Source organism: Apaloderma vittatum, unplaced genomic scaffold (genome assembly GCF_000703405.1).
Source record: "Apaloderma vittatum isolate BGI_N311 unplaced genomic scaffold, ASM70340v1 scaffold33870, whole genome shotgun sequence".
Taxonomy (NCBI): domain Eukaryota; kingdom Metazoa; phylum Chordata; class Aves; order Trogoniformes; family Trogonidae; genus Apaloderma; species Apaloderma vittatum.
Genome location: NW_009695617.1, coordinates 1 through 595, shown reverse-complemented (window position 1 = coordinate 595; position 595 = coordinate 1).

Here is a 595-nt window from a genome sequence, read left to right as displayed (position 1 = left end):
GGAAGGGGTGTATTCTGGGAGGTCTAGCGACTACCAGCCTCCCCAGGAGAAGAGGCAAGTGCGACTTTCACCTTTTTGTACACCTTTTTTGAACCCTTGTAAACGTTTAATACGACCTTCCAGGTGAGGCTTGGTCCGACTGTGCTGAGAGAAGGCAGCGCTAGGAGAAGTTCTGTCTTCGCCAATGCTTGGAGCACACACTGCCCTGATTTCCCTCTTCTTCAGCCCCTGGATCTTAAAGACCATCTCATTCCAAGCCCCAGCCATGGGCAGGGACCCCTCCCACCAGCCCAGGTCTCCCCAAGCCCCGTCCAGCCTGGCCTTGGGCACTGCCAGGGATGGGGCATCACAGCTTCTCGGGGCAACCTGGGCCAGGGTCTCAGCACCCTCACAGGGAAGAATTTCTTCCCGGTATCTAATCTGAATCTCACCAATTTCACTTTGCAACCGTTACCCCTCATCCGTTCTTGCCAGGTTTTGGGCTTTTGCTGAGTTTTCAGCAGAACTTGTCACCTACTCGTGCTCCGAGACGTTTTTAGTGCTGCCCTGCCCCTCGCTCTGTGTCTGGCCTTGGCCCAAGGCGGGCTGGGAAACT